Source organism: Callithrix jacchus, chromosome 6, assembly GCF_049354715.1.
Source record: "Callithrix jacchus isolate 240 chromosome 6, calJac240_pri, whole genome shotgun sequence".
Lineage (NCBI taxonomy): Eukaryota > Metazoa > Chordata > Mammalia > Primates > Cebidae > Callithrix > Callithrix jacchus.
Genome location: NC_133507.1, coordinates 52,029,540 through 52,052,371, shown reverse-complemented (window position 1 = coordinate 52,052,371; position 22,832 = coordinate 52,029,540). Strand labels below are relative to the sequence as shown.

Here is a 22,832-nt window from a genome sequence, read left to right as displayed (position 1 = left end):
TGTTAGACTCTCAGGTGATAATAATCCTTATACTGGTCCTTCTCTGCTTAATCCTCTTTCATATTTCCCTTGGTAATAATTCTAATCTTATGGAACTCTCAACCCCTACCCTCTTTTCTTTTGTTTATTTCTCCTCTTGCATTCACCCAACCTTGACACATGCCCAATATTCTTCTTCCTCTTCTACTCCAATCCAATCAATTCTCACATCCTGTTGATCTTCCCTCCCAAACATCTTGTAAACCCCCGACTTGCTCTTCATTTTGTCATTTTCTTTTCCTTTTTAAAAAATTTCTGTTTTGTAGAGACAGGGTCCACTATGTTGCCCAGGCTGGTCCTGAACTCCTGGTTTCAAGCAATCCTCCTACTTGAGCCTCCAAAGTCCTGGGATTCAGGCCATTTTGTCATTTTTCTTAACTCAGGCCTTCATCATCTCTGCCTGGCCTTATTCAATTGCATATTAAATGGAACTCCCTGATACTAACCTCATCTCTCTCCAATTCATCCTCCATAGTCCTCTCAGGGTGATATTTGCTCAGAAAAGGGAAGTAGAGGCTGAGTTGGTGGTGAGAGTGTGGGAGGAAGGGAGGGTCAAAAGAGAGGAAGACCCAATGTCTGGAAACCAAAGAGGAGGAACACTGAGGGGAGAACAGAAATGCCTGCCATTTAAACCTTCTCTTACGTCTCCTCATAAAATTGTCAGTCAAATCTACATCGCTCACTTCTGCTCTGTGGAGTTGATTTGCTTTTGGGAAAACACAGTCAAGTACTAAGTCCTGCTATAGAGTAAAAGACAGTCAGGCCGGGCGCAGTGGCTGACACTTGTAATCCCAGCACTTTGAGAGGCCAAGATAGGAGGATCACGAGGTCAAGAGATAGAGACCATCCTGGCCAACATGGTGAAACCCCATCTCTACTAAAAATACAAAAATTAGCTGGGTGTGGTGGCGCACACCTGTAGTCTTGCTACTTGGGAGGCTGAGGCAGGAGAATTGCTTGAACCCCGGAGGCAGAGGTTGCAGTGAGCTGAGATTGCACCACTGCACTCCAGCCTGGCAACAGAGTGAGACTCTGTCTCAAAAAAAAAAAGCATATGAAGCCAGCACCTGGCTTTCACATTCAATTTATTCTTCAGTCATTTATTCATTTGTTATTTGACAATATTTATTGAGTACCTGTCAGGTGTCAGGCACATGCTAGTGCTGGAGAGTGAACACTGATCAAGACAGATATTCTTTTTTTTGAGATGGAGTTTTGCTGTTGTTACTTAGACTGGCGTGCAATGGCACGATCTTGGCTCACCGCAACCTCCACCTCCTGGGTTCAAGCAATTCTCCTGCCTCAGCCTCCTGAGTAGCTGGGACTACAGGCATGCATCACCATGCCCAGCTAATTTTTGTATTTTTAGTAGAGATGGGGTTTCACCTTGTTGACCAGGATGGTCTCGATCTCTTGACCTCGTGATCCACCTGCCTCGGCCTCCCAAAGTGCTGGGATTATAGGTGTGAGCCACCGCGCCCAGCCAAGGACAGATATTCTTGACTTAAAAGCATTTATAGTCAAGTGGGAAAGTAAAACAAATAAAAAAAATTAGAATATGATAAGTGCTTTGATATGAGAAGGTTATGGGTGTGCATAGCAGGGACAAATCAAAGTCAGAGGTAGGAGGAAGGACAAGGAGGACTTAGAGAAGAGGTGGTGTTTAACCAGAGATCAGAGGAATGTGCAGGAATTAGCCAGGTGCAGGGAAAAGTTGAAGAGAATCTTCTAGGAATGTGAGAAACTCCAGAGGCAAGAGAGTATGTGAACCCATGGAACTGAAAGAAGAGAGGAAATTGTGGCAAATGAGATAGGAAAGGTCATCTGTAGACAGATCTTAACTTGTAAATCAAGTTTACAAGCTTAGACTTTATCTTAAAGGCAATGGGGAAGCTGAAGATGGCTTTCGGCAGGTGAAAGACCTGTTCAGATTTATGATTTAGAAAGAACACATAACAGAATAATATGTGAAGTATTAATGGAATGTATTCTCCCCACTAATTTCTCTACTTGGGCTCTGGGCTGCCAGCCTGATCCTTGCCCTGACCAACATGCACATACACAGAAAAACAGGCACACACCCCACCTGACTCTTGCCAGGAGAGTGGAAAGCAAATTAATGATTGTGGAGATTGTCTGCTGCTGAGAGAAATCCAGACTCTACACTGCACAATTTAACTCTGCACTTTAACTTAGAGGTGAAATAATTAAAACGAAACCAGCTCATACAAATATGTAAATGTGGACTGGTTTTTCACTTCTGTGCTGTGTGAGGAGAAGAAATGACCTGATATGAAAGCGGATGAGAAGGGCAAAAGGAAGGAATGTTCCTGGATTGCTTGCTGGCATTGTGGGGGACATAGTTGCCCCTCTGTGAGATGAAGCTACATGGGTCCTGCATGTGCACCCAGACAGCCCATCTGCACCCTTCAGAACCAGCAGGATCTGGTATTCTAGAGGGCATGCTGGGGCCTGCCTAAGCTGAGAGAATAGACAACAATGGCATTAACGCCTTAGGCCAGCTTTAGAACCACCCCAGAAAAGACTAGATGAACAGCTCCCCCAACCCCACCTGCTACTCACACATGGACCTTCATCTGCTTTCCCACTTCCCTTGGGTAGTCAGCCCCAGGAGCCCCAAGAGTAAGAGGCAAGAACAGGGGAAGGAAAGTTTGAAACTGAATTCTGAACTAAAATATTTGTGGAATCTCAGTTGACAGACAAATCACTGAATTCATTTAAGATAATCTAGATGAAGTTGTCTACCAAGAGGAAGGCTGAAGGTTCAGATTCAGAAATCAAATTTACTCCAGGAAAAAACGTTCCACGACCGCACACCTGAGGGTTTGTGGACTCTTGCATCTGTGAGACTCCTTGCTCATTACACTCACACGGCTACTGCACAGGGAATGGTTTGAGAGGAAGACTGGAGACAGGGGTTTAGGTGAGACCTGATGAGAGTAGAGGGGAAGGAGACAAGAAATAAGGTAGGAGAGGTATTCAGGTGGCAGGATCAAGAGTTCCTGGTGATTCAACTGGACATGAGGAATGATAAAGATAGCAGTAAGGAATGATACACAAGTGACTAGCTGCAGCAAGGAGTCCATGCTACCTCCAGGGAGAAATCAGGAGGAGATACCCAGATTTGAAGAGAAAATGAGTTCAGTTTGAGTTTAAGATGTCTGTGGAACCTACAGGGTCTGAAGCTCAAGTGAAGGGTTGGAAATGGAGAAAGATATCTGGGAACAGACAGATGGTGCCATAAATACACAAGAAAGAGAAAGTATCAAAAAGGAGGACATGTTAAGTGCTGCCATCAGGTCACATAAGGAGAGAACTGAAAAGTGCCCCTTGAATTTAGCTGCATGGAGACCATGGGTTATTTTGGAGAGAGGAATTTTGGAGAGTGAGTGGGAGGTGAGGAAGTTAAAACAGTGAGTGGACAACTTTTCCAAGAAGTTTAGCTGGCAAGAGAAGAGAGGATGGTAGATGGAAGGGAATGTGGCTTTTTTAGTCTGAGAAGGGAGGAGCCAGTGGACAGGAAGAAGTTGACTATAAAGGTCGGAGTGTGAAGGAATAACTGAGAGAGTGAGGTCAATGAGAAGTCAGAGGAAGATGGGACCCAGAGCATCCGGCCAAGAGATTGGTCTTGGATAGAAGTAGGGGGAGTTTTCCTGTTATAATAAAAGGCAAGGTCAAAAAAATGTGTAAAGATGAAAGTAAGTTTATAGGTTGTGGCTGGGTGTGGTGGCTCATGCCTATAATGCCAGCACTTTGGGAGGCTGAGGCAGGTGGATTACTTGAGACCAGGGGTTTGAGACCAGCCTGGACAACATGGGAAACCCCATCTCTACAAAAAATTAGCCAGGCATGGTAGTGTGCACCTGTAGTCTCGGCTACTCAGGAGGCTGAGGTGGGAGGATCACCTGAACCCAGGAGGTTGAGGCTGCAGTTAGCCATGATCATGCCACTGCACTCCAGCCTGGGCAACGGAGACCCTGTCTCAAAAAAAAAAAAAAAAGTGTATAGGTCATAATGGAAAACTGAGACTGCTCACATCTCATAACATCTACCCCACCCAACTCTGATATGTGGGGGGAAAAATCACCAACTGAGAATGAGAAGGGTAGAGAGACCAACACATGGAGGTGTAGAAAGAGGCGAATCCTTGAAATACCCCTCTGGAGACTGAGGAAATGAGCAGGCCAGGTAATAGAGTAGGATTGCAGGCAGCACTGAGGTCCCACTTGAGGTTGCTGGGCACAAATTTAAGGTAGCTCCAATCTGTGACAGGGTGATTTTTTCCTACAGTGCCCAACAGCCTAGGTAAAGGAATGGCCAAGACAGATAGCTGGGTTCAAGGTACACACTAAAATTCATCAGGCAGATAAAACAGAAAAATAATGAAGTAATGGAGTTGAGAACACTAGTCAGAGGCCAATGTTCGGAGCAATGGAGTCCTTCCTCAGTAGAGAAGGAATAGGGGACAGCAAGTGGATTATAGATAAGAGGAAAGGAGAAAGGAGAAAGACTACAGATCTTAATAAGTTTGGGAAATAAACATGGTGAAAATAACCAAATGAAAAGAACGGGAGGACTCGAAAGTCATGGGTTCAGAGGCTTGATGACACAGTCTAGTGGTGGCCATGGGATTGAGTGATTGAAGCACAGTGGAGAAGGTAATTGGAGATGAAATCAAGAAACTGAGAAGTCAGGTATGTTTCATGGAAATACCTACACAGCTAAAGAATGGTCATTGAGGGCCGGGTGCGGTGGCTCACGCCTGTAATCCCAGCACTTTGGGAGGCCTAGGCGGGTGGATCACAAGGTCAAGAGATTGAGTCCATCCAGGTCAACATGGTGAAACCCCGTCTCTCCTAAAAATACAAAAAATTAGCTGGGCAAGGTGGCGCGTGCCTGTAGTCCCAGCTACTCGGGAGGCTGAGGCAGGAGAATTGCCTGAGCCCAGGAGGCGGAGGTTGCAGTGAGCCGAGATTGCGCCATTGCACTCCAGCCTGGGTAACAAGAGCAAAACTCCATCTCAAAAAAAAAAAAAAGAATGGTCATTGAAGAGGCTGGGTGTATCAGGGAGTTTGCTGATGATGGAATGAGATTCCTGAGGTCACAGAGAAAAAGTTTCAAAGCAAAGGGAATGTAAGAGATGTATAAGAAAAAAACAGTTTTTCATAGTCTCACGTACTCAACCAATACAACACTTCAGTCACCAGAATGTGTGGAGGTTTTCCTCCACCTACAACCAATTCTTCAGGGGACACAATTATCCTATAATTTAACTGAATTCTGACACTGTCTACCTGGAGATAGCATTAGATCCCACAGGCTGAAGGCTCAGTCTCCCCACAGGCTGAAGGCTCAGTCTCACAAGATTGCTTCCAGTCAGATGCCAATTCCAAATAGTAGGTTGTTACCTATACCTCTGACTGACTGGTTATAAATTGAGGGTTCCCATGAGGATTCCGTTCCTTGGGTTCGTTTGTTAGAGCAGCTCACAGAACTCAGGGAAGCACTACTTACATTTACCCATCCATCACGAAGGATGTGATATGGTTTGGATCTGTGTCCCCACCCAAATCTGGCATCGAATTGTAATCCTCAGTGTTGGAGGTGGGGCCTGGTGGGAGGTGATTGGATCATGGGGGTGGATTTCCTCCCTGTGCTGCTCTTGTATAGTGAGTGAGTAGTTGTGAGATCTGGTTGTTTAAAAGTGTGTGGCACCTCCCCACTCTCTGTCTTCCTTCTGCTCTCGCCATTTAAGATGTGTGGGCTTCTTCTCCTTCCACAATAATTGTAAGTCTCCTGAGGCCTCTTCAGAAGCAGAAGCTGTTATGCTTCCTGAACGGCCTGCTGAACTGTGAGCTGATTAAACCTCTTTTCTTTATAAATTACTCAATCCCAGGTATTTATAGCAGTGAGAAGGGACTAATACAGGATGTTACAAAGGATACAGATGAACAGCCAGGTGGAAAAGGTACACAGGGCGAGGGATGGGGGAAGAAGCATGAAGCTTCCCTGCCCTTTCTAGACATTCTGCCCTCCATGTAACTCCACAGATTTAGTAAACTGGAAGCTCTCAGAACCCTGCCCTTTGGGTTTTATAGAGGCTTTATTAGGTAGGCATGATTGTTTACATCATTGGCCATTGATAATCAACTCAACCTTCAGCCCCTCTACCCTCCCTAGAAGTTGGGGGGTAAGGCTGAAAGTCCCAACCCTCTAATCATGCCTTGGTCTTTCCAGTGACCAGCCCCCTCTTGAAACTATTTGGGCCCCCCAGCTACCAATGTCTTATTAGCATACTGAACAGTCTTATCACTCTGGAGATTCCAAAGGTTTTAGGAGCATGTGACAGGAACCAGGGGAAGAGACCAAATATATATTTCTTTTCACAATTTCACAGGGTGGAATGGGAAACTGAGTCTAGAATGAGGATGAGACTTCATAAGAGGGTAGCCCATTGAAAAGACCTCCCTCTTGGACACACATTAAGGATACTGAGGGTTTGAGGGATGGCGGGTTTAGTGGGCTGCACAGATGCAGAATTAGTGGGAGTGGAAGAACATTTAGGTCTCTTATCCTTCAGCTTTGTCCTGGGTGTGTCATACCTCCAAGGCTCCTGAGTCTCTGGAAGGAATGAGCTGAGTATTGATTCCAGGGATAGGTTCAGAGCTGAGGGTTGCTGGCCTGCAGCACTGGACTGGTGTGGTCTTTGAGATGAATGCAGGCCTGTCCCAGCTCCTTCTCTCCCTCATATGCCATGTTATCTCAATGCCTCTCTGCCTGTTCATTTTAGGGCTTGATTTTGTCTCCAAACTTTGGGCCCAGGAAAAAGCATTTGGTATCCTTCGAGCACTAGGAGCTGCGCTGGTGAAGGCAGACAGCCTGACTCATTATAAAGTTAACTAATTTCAACCCACACTAATTATCAAAGGTACTCATTCAAGGAAAGATGTGGTGTTTAGAGTAATCTTGTGGAAAGATTGCTTTCATTAAAAAGAAAAAAGGATAGAGATAGAATTTAAAAATTCTCTAACAGCAAAAATTGATGTTTTCTTAAATAGGAAAGATTCATTTAGTTTTTTGTTTTGGCCTCAGGTTGGTTTATTTATGTACTATATATTTTTATTCCCATGGTGATATTTTTCTTTCTTTCTTTCTTTTTTTCTGTAGTGCAATGACATTATCTTGGCTCACTGCAACCTCCACCTCCTGGGTTCAAGTGATTCTTGTGCCTCAGCCTCCTGTGTAGCTAGGATTACAGGAGCACACCACCATGTCTGCTAACTTTTTGTATTTTTAGTAGAGATGGGGTTTCACCATGTTGTCTAGGCTGGTCTTGAACTCCTGACCTCAAGTGATCTGCCCGCCTTGGCCTCCCAAAGTGCTGAGATTAAAGGGGTGAGCCACCACGCCCAGCCCTATGGTGATCTTTTGTTGTTGCTGTTTAAAAGACGCAGGTCACCTTTCAGCTTCTGTCCAGTTCATTATACATTAACAATTTAGTTTTCTTTAGAACACTCTTGAGCCCTTGAAATGCCATACATCGTAGGGTCTAGCTTTCTTATGTTTTCCCTGTTAGCAGATTTTGTTGAGAACATCTTGCTGGTAGACCCCATTTTATTGTTTAATGATGAGATTCAGTGAATCCCAGAAGAGTAAGGTTTTTTTTTAATCTCTTTTGATAGGGTTTGATGTAAAGTACAAAGGTCTCTCTATGTCTGTTCTACTCCTTTTCTCTTGCATTATTAATTCACCCATAAATTGCATACTTCTAATGAAGTGTTTACCTTCATGCTAACTTCCTAAGCTTCAGTGCAGCATCTGCTGACACAGGTATCATTTTACAGCAGTGTCACAGCATCGGTTGACAAGAGGGTCAGTAAATAGCATTATTATAGATCTTAAATGAATCCAATACTTACAGCAAACCAGGTGGCTTGGAGTTCGGCCCTATCAGATGTGCGGTGTAATGATACAAATGGCCATGCTTACATGACCCTCTGCGTGACTTAGGAACAATGCCTGCATTATCTTTTAGATACAGAAACACAAGTAACATGTGAGAGACACTGTTAAATAGTTCCCTCATTTACCAGTATCAGTGTGTCATCAGTTATTCTTTGTTTTCCCATGTAACTGATTGAATCTATTTGGGAAAAAGTGTCAGCCATCGTATCTTAGATTCTTTTCTTTAAAAAAAAAAAAAGGAAGGGTGAGTTGGGGGAGGGCTGTTGATGGCAGTTTGCTGCTGCTGAGGCCGGCCTGCTGTTTTTCTGGCATTTTTCATCTGTGCTGCCATCTAGCGAGGAGAATGGAAACACACAAAAATAAAGTCCCAAGATGGAGTTTAGGGAAAATGGATACTCTATTTTTATTTGTAGAAAACTGGAAGAAACATCAGTGAGATTTGGGACTATAATTTTATGTTTTTCTCTTCAATCTCTGTGTCTCTCCAAGATCCAAAACAGGACTCGGATATCTGTTTCTTGGTTTTTATGAGGACATTCCAGGCATTGCTGGGAAGCCATTTCCTGGATTCGAACTGACCTCTTCTTACATACCTAAATTTCAGTTGTATAACCTTTCTGGGACCTCTAAATTGTAAGGAAGTGTTCTCACTTTTCTATAGTTAAAACATTGCTGGAAATGCTCACATTCCAAATCCTGTAGGATTTGGAAATGAAATGGCAGCTTTTTGTGAATTAACGAGAGAAAGAAGTCCTTTCAACACTGGGGAGCAGTTTCCTGAAGTCTGTGCCTTCCACAGCATCAACCAGATCTGTGGCATGTTTATAGGTGAAACACTGGTCAAATGAATTTGGGGATTGCAAGGTAAAACAATGTTAAACAGTTATCTTTATAGGCTTTAATTTACCAGTGTGCACTGTGAACTTGTGAGAGAGGAAAATGCTGGGCAAGCTTTCCCTAACTTGTTTGACCTTGAAACCCAGGGTTTTTCATAGACCTGGTGGTGTGTGGTGCTTCCATCCCGAGCTGTTACGACAGGGGAAGAACGTTGGCCTGCTGCATGCACACCATGCACAAACACCAGTCCTCCCTGACCCCATCCTATTCCTTCTCTTTGTGTCTCAATATTTTTGAAGTTTTGTTTTGGTTTGAGTAGAGACGGGAATTTATCTACTTTTTGTCTCTAGCAATATTGTAACAGGGGTTGGATCTGGTTGATACTTGCTACTCTCAGGTAAAACAAAGTAAGTTTACCTACAACATATGCCACATTTTCTCTCTCGGCTTACATGTCAAACAGCACAGAGTAAGACATTTTTTTTACTCAGCACACATTTAGTGTGCTCTAATTCTGTGTAAGGTATCACTGGGAGGGGAGAACAGAGTGAAATAAAACATGATCCTTGTCTTTGTCAAATCATTAAATAGATGGAGTGATAAGTTTACACACAGATTACTACCAGATCCCTTACACAGATAAATAATGGTTATACTAGATTTATTCATCCAAACGGAAATAATACGGCTTAGTTTCTATGGAGCAAGGCCTTGGAAACTATCCATGGAAAAAGAAACTAATAGCCTTACAGAATAGAGATAGTACATCTATATATTTACTATAGTAAATATTTAGTACATAAATTACAACAGAAACTGTTGTAATAGCATCCATTGTTAGAGCATTTCGCCTTATTTAGAAAAAAGAAAAAGTCAATAGCAAAGAATATCTGTCTATATTAATTCTGGAAAGTGACATTCTTTATGAAACTAAGTGAACAATATTAATAATGCTTCTCTTTTGATAATTTTTGTGCATTTTAGGAGATGGACCATATAATTCATATTTTTGACCCCAAAAGTAATGTCTCTGTTTAGATATTAATAAGGATATGATCCCTTACACAGGATACATATTATTTCCATTTCATGAAAGCAACAGGGGCTCAGAGAATTAATTTGTTTAATAGCTCATAAAGGGCAGGCTTGGAATTCAAATCCAGTTCTGTTTGGCCCCAAATTGTTATTTTTGTTTCCCTTTTGTGGGGCAGAGTAATTTTAGAAAATGTTTGCATACTCTCTGATTTCTATAGCCTAACAATGTGATGCCAAAGAAAATGGGAAAAACAGCTTTCCTGAGCTTTAGAGAATTACACATACGCAAATAGGAGACTGTGAGCTTCGGAGAGCAGATACCTCAGGGCCATATCTGTTCTCTGCCACAATAAGCCCAGTGCTTAGCACATACCTGGCATGTAGATCCTCAATAAAGATTTGCTCAATGAGGCACATATGAACAATCGTGTTTGGGATTAGGTGCTGGGCGCTCATAAAAACTTTCAATATCTTGTATTTTTTGCAAGATAGTTCAGTTTTGAATCTGCAAAGGAGAAAGAAGATAAAGGTTAATGCAGGCCATTTGAAAATATGTCTTCCCTCCTCATCAAATGGTCTGAATCTATCAAGGGCAATTTTCACATTTGTGATTGTACTTTCCAGTTAAATCTCAATCATTAATTAATCATATTGTGAGTCAATTTGTGGATGATTGAGAACCTTCCCCTGAAGAGTTGCTTGGTCATCCCTCAACAAATTTTCATTCCCTGAAAATGGCTAAAAAAAATTGGGTTTAAAGTAAAACTGTATTTGAAGGCAAAGACTAAATCTTTATATCTGTATTCCTAGAACCTTGCTTTATAATAAGTGCACAATATATTTTAAAAAGAAAAGGAAGAAAAAAGAAACAAAGGGTAGCGAAAAGGAAGACAAATGAGAGAGTTAGGAATCTTGGATTTTAGCTTTGGGTTGACAGTGTGAACTTGGACCAGTTATTTCTCATATTGTTTCTCAGTTTCCTTTTTGGAAGCCAGAGGTGTTGACCTGGTTGACCACAGAGGCACCTCTCAGATTCTAACTGCCTGTAGAAGAGAGTGGGATCATTTCTGGTATAAACATGTCTACACTTCTTTGTGTCCACAAGGGGACACTGTCATACTAGTGCAGTGACCTCCATCTTCCAATTTATTCCATTCTATTGACTGAGTTTTTTCCTGTTTTAGTCAGCTGGAAAATGTTCTTTAACTTTCAGAGTTTTAATTTACATTACAAAGTATGAGATTTAATTTGATAAGGAAATCTGGATAAACCCAGGAAGAATGTAGTTCAATAATTTATATTGCTTAAAAGAGAAATTAGAATCATAGAGCTATTTGCGTAGTTAGGTTTTAAGATGTTAAGATTTTCTGTGGTTCAAAAGGGGAGGCTTTTAAATTCTTTTAAAGGAAAATAAAATGAAAAGAATTCTAATTACCAGAGTAACAAAAACATAAACTTAAGAAGCATGTCAAATTTATGTGAAGACAACTATAAAATTGCCAAGGCTTAAATAGAGATATACTATGTTCTTGGATAAGAAGACTTGGCATTTAAAAAATTTTAAATTATTCCCCAAATATATTCAGAAATATAATACAATTCCAATGGAAATGCCAATGGAATATTTTTTGGAAACTTTACAAAAGAGTTCTGAAATTCATGGAGAAAAATTAAACTGAAAAGGGTCAAGAAAAAAAGACAACCATTTAAGAAGAAAGAGGATTTGCACTGCCAGATTGTTTAAAAAAGATAAAACAGCTGAAATTAAAACAGTAGCATAATGGCAGCAAGACAAACAAACAAACCAGTGAAACAGATAGTGAGTCCAGAAACAAACCCAGGCATTGTGTCCTGGATGCATTTGTATGTCTGGGGTTTGTGTGCTTTGGTACTTTGGCATCTCAACACTTTTCCTGATACAGAAACTGAAAAAAGGCAGATCTTTCCTCTTCTAGACAGCAAAGACATCGGCACATAACTGAAGTTTGTCCAGTGGGATTCTGTCAATGAATCCAGAGTGACGCAAAGATGCAGAGACCATCAAGCTATTTGCTGAGACAGTGATGATGTCAGTAATTCAGAAGAGAATGGTGGTGGAATTGTCCTTCGTTTCTATTTAGGCTCTTACTCTAACAGTTCTTCACCAGGTTCTGGAAGCATTCTATTCCGACTATTCCTATAGTGGTACTTGGCTGATCCATCTGTTGCCATCCTCCTTTGGCTCCTGTCTGATTCCTAAGCCTGATTTTTAAGTTTCCCATAGAATTTTGTATATAGATACTGTTATTCTTTCAATAAATTCCATTCTATTTAATCTACCTAGATTTGGTTACTAATGCTTGCAACTAGGAATCCTGACTTGTACAGAAACTGGTAATGGGGATTCAGTTACAAACAACAGACTTTCAGGGACATCAGGAGAATCTGGGTACGCAGACTCATTATGTTTGAAGATAATAAAAACCAATTAATATTCAAAGAGGAGACCCTGGAAACCCGAAGCCTGGAGTAGTAAAATAGCTAATAAAATGAATGCCTGTGAGCATTAGGATCGAGTTGAGTATTAAAGACAAGACAATGGGGGACAGAATTGCTGTTGTCACAGAATAGTATGAAGGAAATTAGGAATTCAAGAGCTGGTGCTAAGGCTAGCTGCTTCATTTGAAGAGATTAACACATGAAAATCTCTAAATTATCATTTTAAAACATGAACTGAAACCTAAGCTGTGAATTTGTTAAAAGAAACTTTTATAGCCTCAGGATAGAGATAGCTATAAACCAATATTTGTTCTTGTTGATTGCTGGTTTGCAAATCAGTCAAATTCACCTCCCTACCTGGGTTCTTAGAAGAGCATATGTTAAAGTGCTGATTCCAAAAGAGTAAGATCTTTAAAATTAAAATGCTATATCAGGGAGTATTTGAAGAACTCAGAGACTCCTTGTCCCCAAACTCTCCGCCTTCTTGGCAGCTGAAGCTTTTATGTATAAAACTATTTCTCCTTTAATTTAAGATGCTGAAACTTCCTAATTTGAGGGAGTTAATTTATTGGAGGTTCTCTTATACCCTACTGTTACCCTGCACTATCTACAGAACTATAATTAGAGTAAAATTCTCTGGGCCCAGTGGCTTACACCTATAATCCCAGCACTTTGAGAGGCTAAGGTGGGCAGAGCACCTGAGGTCAGGAGTTGGAGACCAGCCTGGCCAATATGGCGAAACCCTGACTCTACTAAAAAATACAAAAATTAGCTGCAGATGATGGCAGGTACCTATAATTCCAGCTACTTAGGAATTTGAGACAAGGAGAACTGCTTGAACCCAGAAGGCAGAGGTTGCAGTGAGTCAAGATCACACCACTATACTCCAGGCTGGGCGACAAAGCTAGACTCTGTACCCAATCCAGGGGAAAAAAAAAAATTCTAGTGTGCTTCAAGGAGCCAATTACAAAGTGAAGTTCAGTAATATATGTCTCAAGCACCAAAGGAATTGAAGAACTTTGCTAATTAATCTGTGAGTTAGAATAGATTTTAAGAGCCGGGCGCGGTGGCTCACGCCTGTAATCCCAGCACTTTGGGAGGCCGAGGCGGGCGGATCACGAGGTCAAGAGATCAAGAGCATCCTGGCCAACATAGTAAAACCCCGTCTCTACTAAAATATAAAAAAAATTAGCTGGGCGTGGTTGTGCGCGTCTGTAGTCCCAGCTGCTTGGGAGGCTGAGGCAGGAGATTCGCTTGAACCCGGGAGGCGGAGGTTGCAGTGAGCGGAGATCACGCCACTGCACTCCAGTCTGGCTACTGGCGATAGAACAAGACTCTGTCTCAAAAAAAAAAAAAAAAAGAATAGATTTTAAGAATGTTGAATGAAGAAGAGGACACAATTTGAGATTGGGTTGAATTTATTAATAAGGTTTACAAGAGTGTCTGGATTAACTATTCTAGTTTGAGAAAATAGGAATAATTCTGTTTGCTCTGCAAATGTTGTTTGAAATTTAGACTGAGGGCGAGTCATACAAAATAAAGTTGAGATGTAAATCTCTTAGGTAAAATGTAAAAGAACAAATTTTTTAATTTCAGGAGACAGGAATTCTGAGTTAGATTTGTCATATCTGACCCAACCACCCATCTCAATTATGTCTTCCAAAAGAGAATGTAGCCAGGTGCAGTGGCTCACACCTGTCCCACCTACTTGGGAGGCTGAGATGGGAAGATCACTTCACCCAGGAGTTTGAGGCCAGCCTGGGCAACATATCGAGACCCTGTATCTAATTAAAATAAAAATGATTAAAAGGTCCAGAAGACGCTCTTTACAAAGGCCTTGAGAAACAAATCTATGTTGGAAGGGACGGTATATTTAAAAAGTGATTTAGAAAATATTTCATGTAGACCAGTGATGATGTTGAAAAGAGGCTACAGTTGAATTTGGCTTACTGAGTTTCAGAGGGATAGCAGGATCCCAGAGTGACATGGTCTAGGTAGCACATTTGCATGGGGGGTTAAGTTAAAAGGTAGTAGGGTCAGTGTGAAAATCAGAATGCTCTGACCCATGGATTCTTGGGAGGTAACTGATTATGGAATCCCTAGGATGGAAATAAATGGGCAGTCACTAAGGTCCTATTTGATTTGTATAGTAAACAAGCAAACAAAAAAAACCTTTGTGTCTAGAAAAGAGAGACAGTATCCAACTTCCAAATATGAATCAGTTCTCAGACACAGTTAAAGGAAATCTGAGTACCCTTGAGGAAGTATCTACTTGACTCTACCTCCTGGTATGCAAAGGGACTTGTGGCCATTTACTAGGACAGTTGTGAATGATGAAGCAGAAATATTTCGCTTTCATCTGGTACAGACAAGAGTATAGCTTTACCTTCTTGCCACAGGATTACATCCTTTTGGACTCTGGGTCACAATTAAGTCAGCAGAAAGTGTCTTATTTCCTTTATCTTACATAATATCAGATTATTCATCCTATACAGGTGGGGACAAAAGAGTAGAAAGCAAGAGATACCTTGGATACCATGAAAAAAATACATGAGAACTCGAGTGGGAATTTTTCAAGGGTCCAGTGGTATACAGAACATGTTTGGCTATATTTTCTTTTTTTTGAGACAGAGTCTTGCTCTGTCGCCAGGCTGGAGTGCAATGGCGCAATCTCAGCTCACTGCAACCTCTGCCTCCTGGGTTCAAGTGATTCTTTCGCCTCAGCCTCCTGAGTAGCTGGGATTGCAGACACCTGTCACCACGCCCGGCTAATTTTTGTATTTTTAGTAGAGACAGGATTTCACCATGTTGGTCTATCACCTGACTTCATGATCTACCCACCTCAACCTCCTAAAGTGCTGGGATTATAGGTGTGAGCCACTGTGCCTGGCCCCTTTGGCTATAATTCAAAAGTGAGAGATAAACTGTTGCACCTGAGCTCCTTACCAATATGAAGAGGCACTATTTTGGTGGAACTCTTTGGGTTTTAGAGGCTTGCTACTAGGTCCCGGTGGAACACCTAACCCTGAGACACCAAGTGACTTTTCAGTCATAATTGCCTATCAAGATCCAGGTGTTAATTCAGGCTCATAACTTACCCAGGCCTGGATAGTCCAGAGGGTGAGTTTAGTGAGCATGTTGCTTGTATTCTCCTGCTGCTTACGTCTGTCACACTGCCATCCCTCCCTAGCTTACATGTGAGTGTCTTGTGGGGTATTCATTATGTCCAGTTGATTTAAGAGGAAAAAAATTTAAATCCTGGTTTACAGATCCTTTTTTCTTGGCTTGAAGTGGGTTGCTTTAGCATTTACAGCTCACTCCAAGACCTAAAAACACCAGGGACAAGTACAATCCTTGGCCGGCCACAGTGGTTCACACCTGTAATCTCAGCACTTTGGGAAAATGAGATCAGAGGAGTCCTTGAGGCCAGGAGTTCGAGGCCAGCCTGGTCAAAATAGTGAGACCCCCCCCCATCCCCCATCTCAATTTATAAAAAAAAGTAAAAAGAAAAAAACGGGCAATCCTCAACATGGGCAGAAATTGAAATAATATGTATCTCATTGTTCAGTTTGCCTGGAATTAGCAGTGGCTAATAATTCGGTAACTTGACCAGTGACTTGGAAGGGTTAAGATTGGTCATAAGGAAGTCTGAGAAAAACATAAGTGAAAGGACCTCTAGAAATGGGTCAGAAGATGTGAACATTATACCTCATATTATCATTGAAAAGGAAAGTAGATATAATCAAATTATTATGATATATGATCTAGTTATTATGTTTTAAATTTTAATTAGGTCTGGAGCTTACACTGAAGATTAATATACACATCTGATAAACTTGATCCAGCAGTGGTTGAATCTGCCAGTGTGTGTGTGTGTGTGTGTGTGTGTGTGTGTGTGAGCGTGTGCATGAAAATTCCCACCTACATCCTTCCTCACTCTCACTCTTTCCGTATAAACCCCTACATTCCCCAGAGTATGATTTAAAAGCCACTGAACTACTCCAGTCTCATTTTAGAGAATGAGAAAATATCAAAAAAATTGACTTGATCTGTCTCAGGCCATATAGTGTCTACCAGAATAAAGGTTCAAATCCTCTTCTTAAACTGCTGCTCTCTCCAAAATAGCATGACTTCTGTAACTGAGAATAAATTCAGTGTAATAGCAACTCCACTTTTCCCTGCTATCTAATCCATTACTCTTCATGACAGAAAAGTATCACCATTTTCCATTCTTCAAAGCATGGAAAACTGAAAGACAGGATAGATGCTTGAATGAAAAAAGATTAAATATTAGAATGCATATTTGCAATTTCCATCATATTACCTTTCTCCCTTAGACTTGGAGTGGCCTTCTAGCTATAAGTGGCAAACACAGTGTGAAGGACATTGTATTCATTGTTGATTTAAGGGACAGGCAGCTTAAATATTTGAAGATGTCTCCAGTTGTGACTCTTATCTAAGGTTGCATTGTCTAACATAGTAGTCACTAGTCACTACTGATTGAGTTGAAATACAGCTAGTCTGAATTAAGATACACCATAAGTTTTCAAAATCCGGTGTAAATTTACCAGATTTTGGTGTAAATATACACTGGATATAGATATAGATATATATCTGGTTTATATTTAGAAGACTTAGTATAAAAAGAGAATGCAAAATATTTAATTAGTAATATATAAATTTTGATTACATGTTAATCACATTAAACAATTTTGGTTAAAGAAAAAGTAGTTTTAAAATTAATATCATAAAGAAGCCAATATGAGAAGGCTGTACATACTGTATGATTCCACCCATATGACATGCTGGAGAAGGCAAAACTCTGGAGACAGTTAAAAGATCAGTTGTTGCCTGGAGTTTGGGTGGAGGGAGGGATGAATAGGTGGAGGACAGAGGATTTTTAGGGCAGTGAAACTACTTTGTGTGATACTATAATGGTGGATATAGGTCATAAATTTCTCCAAACTCATAGAATGCACAACTCTAAGAGTGAATCCTAAAGTAAACTGTGGACTTTGAGTGTTCAAGTGTATGCTCATCAGTTATAAAACATGTACCACGCTGGTGGGAATATTGATGATGGGGTATGCTCTGAATGTGTGGGGGTGAGGGGTATATGAGCAGTCTCTGCACTTTCCTCTTAATTTTGCTGTGAACCTAAACTCCTCTAAAAATAAAGCTTTTTAAAAAGTCTATTAAAATGTATTTTACATGTTTCTTTTTACTTTTAAAAAATATGGCTACTAGAAAATTTAAAATCACAAATGTGGCTTACTCTATATTTTTATTGGTCAGTACTGATGTAAGAAGGGATTTAGCACAAGAATGGAAACCAAACCAAGCAGAATTTGGCCAGTGTTTCCTGTAGCGCATTAGTGTTGTCAGAATTATAAAGATGTTAGTGTATATGAGCTGCTAAGCTTTCAATTTTAGCAAAGTCACCATCTGCAAATCGGAATTTCACACTTTCCAAAAAATATTGGAATGACAGTGAGCTAGTCCTCAAGGATAAAGACAGTCTCTAGTTCTGTTTTTAACACAGAACAAGTTACATTGCTGGCATCTGATAATTTTGCTTTAGGAATCAGGTGGAAAAGAGCTCTTTAGTTCTTTAGGGAAGGTACAGGGAAGGTGGCCCTCTGGTGAATTGCTTTGAACAGAGAAATATTTACTTTGAAAATGTGAGCCTTGTATTACTTTATCATATCTATCTAATTTTATTTCACTATAAAAATTTAATTCCTCTGCCCCTAATCATGAAAGTAGAGGAAGGCAGAGTAGACAGTGAGTTAATGGCATTCTCTATTATGTGATATACAGAATTTTAAGTTGGCTATAATTACTTTTAATTCTATTGTCATTAAATCAAAGATTTCTCCCAGACCAGTACACACCAGCATGACAGAAATCACTGTTAATACCTTCCTCATCAGAGACCAAGTAGGACTCCTAAGTTCCAGAATGTAACAATGACTTTGGCATCCTACACTGTGCAGCAAATCCAATAAATTAGAAACAACCTGCCAAGATATAATGTGAGTGCTGCAATGGGACATCATACATTTTAGCCGCATACCTGCTGACAGTATCAGAAAAGTGAGTGGTGATGCTCAGAATAGTGTCTTCTCAAATCTGTTCCTCCTCCTTTTCCTGTGTTGATGGCATCCCATCTAGTATAGTCCTTCTGTATTTCCTCATTTTCATCCCCCGTGTCCAAGTGATCATTTAGTAGTACCAACTCTGCCTTTCGAATGTCTCTTGAATCCTTCCACTTCCCAACAATTTTCAGAGTAACTTTCCCGGGCAATTCTCTCATCAACCCTGCCCTGGACACCTGGAATAAGCTTTATGTAATTAAGTTCCCAGCACAAGCACCTATTAAGCTATTTTCATTTTCCCCGCATTTTATTGAAGCTCCAAATTGCTACCATAATTATTTATCTAAATATATCCTTCTGCTTAAAAGCTTGCCAAATGGATCCCATTACCTGCAGGATAAAGTTTAAACTTCACATGACATTTAAGGCCCTGCATATTCCAATCTCAATTCACCTTTCCAAACTTATCTCCTGCCTCTCTTACCACACCCTAGAGCCTGAACATCTAAGTTTTTTTTTTAATCACAAAATAAAAAATTCATAAACATTCCAATTTTTAAAAGTTGATAATAGGGAATTGAAAATATTTTTATATAATAAAATGAACATTACTCAAATATAAATCTACTACTTAGGGAAAATTTATTCTATTCATTTCCTTTTGTCAGTGAAGTGGGAATTCTTTCAACAGCAAGTGATAGAAACCTAATTTGAATTTCCTTTGGCAAAAATGAGAAATTATTGGCTTATGAGTTCCAAAGAAGGGTTAAAAAGCCAAACCAAGAGATGAGCAGGGCTGTAGTTATATCTCGGAAACCCCACTGCCATCAAAATGCCCTTTGACAATTGGCTTGGCCCGTCTCTGCACATCAGCTTTATCTGCTCTCACTGATGACAGAATCTGCCCAAAGCAGAAAACGCAGACACCAACAGCTCTTGAGTCAGTGTCCTTTAAGAACCATGTGGCTGTCTCTCCTTCTTCATTCCAGTCTGAAAAATCCAGAAGAAGGCCTCTGATTGTACTGGCTTAGATCAGGTGCCTACCCCTGATCTAGCAAGTATGGCCAGGAAAGTAGGATCATGTAAACAGAAAAGTTCTGGCTGTAGCCATGTGGATGATGGTGGGAGAGGGGGATATTACTCCTTAGGAAAGAGTCCTGTTAGTGAAGGCAATAGAACAGATATCTGCCAGAGCAAGTAATTCTTTTTTTTTAAAAAATATATTTTATTGCACTTTACAGAGCAGGTAATTCTTAAGAATTTTAGTGGAATTAAATCAGAAGAGCTGGAAGCTACATAATTATATTTAAATTATATATTTAATTACATTTAACTTCAGTTATAATTACTAATTGATCCAGGTCTGCTAGCACTGTAGCTGGCCCCACCACAATAGATTTTTAGACTTGTTTGGCCTACAAGTTTGTACTCATAATTTTCTTATTCTAATTTTTTGTTAGTTTTCTTTTAGGTAACTAATTATAATTGTTCTAAGTACTAATAATTTTGTTACCTAATAGTTTTAACTCATATTTCTATTTTGTTCCAGAATTATAGAAAAAATCACTTGCATTATTGTAAAGTTTATATATGTGTGTGTGTTTATGTATGTAAAGACTAGTAGTGTAAGGAAGCAAGAAAAGGATATCTCCATTGAGTGACTGTTTACATTCCTATTAGAGCTAGAAAGGAACTTAAAGATACCACAGTTTTTAACAAACCAGTATGCAGAGGATCGTATTCCTAGTTTTTGATTTAAAAAAAATGTATTGGCCGGGCACAGTGGCTCACGCCTGTAATGCCAGCACTTTGGGAGGCTGAGGTGGGCAGATCACGAGGTCAAGAGATGGAGACCATCCTGGCCAACATGGTGAAACCCCAACTCTTAAAAAAAAAAAAATATATATATATATATATATAAATATATATATATATTTAAAAAATATATATATAAAATATATTTTTTTGAGACAGAGTCTCGCTCTTGTTGCACAGGCTGAAGTGCAGTGTGGCGATCTTGGCTCACTGCAACCTCTGCCACCTGAGTTCAAGCGATTCTCCTGCCTCAGCCTCCCGAGTAGCTAGGACTACAGGTGTATGCTGCTACGCCCGCCTAATTTTTTGTATATTTTTCACTGTGTTGCCCAGGCTGGTCTCGAACTCCTGAGCTCAGTCAATCCGTCTGCCTTGGCCTCCCAAAGTGCTAGGATTACAGGCATGAGCTACCACACCTGGTCCCGCTGGTATTCCCAGGTTTTGAAACAGGCCAGGTGTGGTGGTTCATGCCAGTAATCCTAGCACTTTGGGAGGCTGAGGCAGGAAGATCGCTTGAGGCCAGGAGTTCAAGACCTGTCTGGGCAACATGGTGAATCCCCATCTCTACAAAAAATTAGCCAGGTGTTGTGCATGTATGTAGTTCCAGCTACTGGGAGGCTAATGTGGAGCCCAGGAAGTTGAGGCTGCAGTGAGCTGTGTTCACAATACTGCACTCCAGCCTGGGTGACAGAGCAGAGACACAGTCACAAACAAAACAAAACAAAACATTGAAACAATGATGGGTTGTTAAACAATATATAGGTTGGTGAACTACTGTTGCCCTGAGATACTACCCTTTCCCACCCCACCACCCTCACAGTCCAATAACTAAAGGGTTAGATCATAGTATAGCAGGGGGCTGCCCATTCTGATTGGTTTTAACATTTTGTTTTAATATTTTGATTTTCAGTGATGTTAGAACACAGTTATTTGACTGTATACCCCTAGTGGAATATACTACCTTGGGACACACACAACAAAAAAAAAGCTGTGAAAAAAATTTCAAATCATCTTTAATGACCAAATTGTCAGAGAGAGAGAGAGAGAGAGATCATAAGCTGCCTCTAGTTCACTGAATTCCAGTGGAAAGAGAAGGGGGTAAGAAAGATTTTTATACTATGGTCCACAAATCTATCAGTGCTAAAGCATTCAGGAAGCCACTGGATACAGAAGTCATTTGCAAGAGTTCACCCTCTACTGGAGTGCTGAAGAAACCTCATCGTTGAGGTACTGTTGCACTGGTACTGTGGTACTCTATAAAATTAAATATTATCAGAAGTCCATGAACTTCTGATTTACAAACTTCCCTTCCAGCATCTCATGCAAGAAATTTCTCAGGACTTCAAAACAGATCTGTGCTTCCAGAGCACAGCTATTGGTGCTTTGTGCAGGCAAGGGAGGCCTATTTGGCTGGCCTTTTTGAAGACACCAACCTATGTGCTACCCATGTCAAATGTGTAACAATTATGGCAAAAGACATCCAGCAAGCACACCACATACATGAAGAACATGCTTAAGAATTCACTGTGATGGAAAACATTTCATTTACACATATACACTCTCTCTCTTTTCTTCCCGACACTGGTAGTTGTGAACGTTAGTTTTTTTTTTTTCTCTGTGAGGTCAAATGGTACCTACATATAATGATTTCAAGTGGAAAAGCAGATGACAGAAATCAGGTATCGGCAATTTCTCCATATTCATTTGTGTGTGAATTTTTAATATAAATGCAAGGACACAGATTTGATTATATGAATGTATCAAATTTTCACATGCACCATAAATATATGCACAACTATTATGTATCAATAACAAATTTTAAAAATGCAAGGACACAAAGCATTAATGCAAGTCAAAATGTTTCAGGGAACAAGTTTCAGCGAACAAGTTTCAGCAGTTCCACTTTTTTTTCTTTTGCGACAGAGTTTCTCATCACCCAGGCTGGAGTGAAATGGCACAATCTCAGCTCACTGCAACCTCTGCCTCCCAGGTTCAGGTGATTCTCCTGTCTCAGCCTCCCGAGTAGCTGGGATTACAGGCACCCGCCACCAGGCCCAGCTAATTTTCGTATTTTTTAGTAGAGACGGGATTTCACCATGTTGATCAAGCTGGTCACAAACTCCTGACCTCAGGCAATTCACCCACCTCGGCCTCCCAAAGAGCTGGGTTTACAGATGTGAGCCACCACACCCGGCCAGCAGTTCAACTTTATAACAATTACAAATAAACCTGTTAAAATGTTCTGGACAATGCCAACATTCGGACTTTTTAAAAACAAGCGAATGTCTTATTGAGGACAACTAAATAATGCTAGCAGCATTTGATAATACAGTTGATTCTGTGAGCTCACTAAACTTTTTTGAGTTGTCCTAGATGCAAGTACATGTTTTTAATGTTGTCTGTCTTCTGTGCTATTCCTGTAAGTTTGCTATTAAAATATATTAAACTAGTTTTTTAAAAAAAGAAAGAGAAAATAAAAGAAACACAAACATGGGTATTTTATGATATTAAGGAATTCTTGTTACTTTTTAAGTCATGCTAATG

General features: G+C 40.4%; 1 protein-coding gene across 1 annotated transcript in view; it reads right to left on the bottom strand.

Moving 5' to 3' along the window:
- The window catches only part of NFE2L2 (NFE2 like bZIP transcription factor 2), a 160,823-nt gene that overhangs the window by 93,747 nt on the left and 44,244 nt on the right, over window positions 1-22,832 (bottom strand). Inside the window, exon 2 of the mRNA XM_054257494.2 lies at window positions 10,271-10,402. The gene's annotated coding sequence lies outside the window, so the exon portion shown is untranslated. The remainder of the gene's footprint in view (window positions 1-10,270; window positions 10,403-22,832) is intronic.